Source organism: Malurus melanocephalus, unplaced genomic scaffold (assembly GCF_030028575.1).
Source record: "Malurus melanocephalus ecotype Western Australia unplaced genomic scaffold, MMel_1.1 scaffold_1757, whole genome shotgun sequence".
Classification (NCBI taxonomy): domain Eukaryota; kingdom Metazoa; phylum Chordata; class Aves; order Passeriformes; family Maluridae; genus Malurus; species Malurus melanocephalus.
In genome coordinates, this window is record NW_026624989.1 from 12,165 (window position 1) to 12,553 (window position 389).

A 389-nucleotide genomic window follows, 5' to 3' on the forward strand; every position below is an offset into this window, starting at 1 on the left:
CCCTCCTCCTTCCCCTTTTGTGCCCCCCCCGCAGGAAGCGCCCGTTGGGGCACCCAGGTGGCGAAATTTGGGGAGGAACGGGCAGAGATCACCCCGGGAGTGCTTCCTCCACCCCAAAAATTCATTTCTCCACCCAAAAATTCATTTTTCCATCCCAAAAATTCATTTTCCACCCCGAAGATTCATTTCTCCACCCCAAAAATTCATTTCTCCCTGCTATGGAGCATTGCTCCACCCCAAAAATTCTTTCCTCCACCCCAAAAATTCATTTCTCCACCCCAAAGATTTATTTTTCCACCCCACAGATCCATTTCCCCACCCCATGGATTCATTTCTCCACCCCACAGATTCTTTATTCCATCTCATGGATCCATTTTTCCACCCCAAAA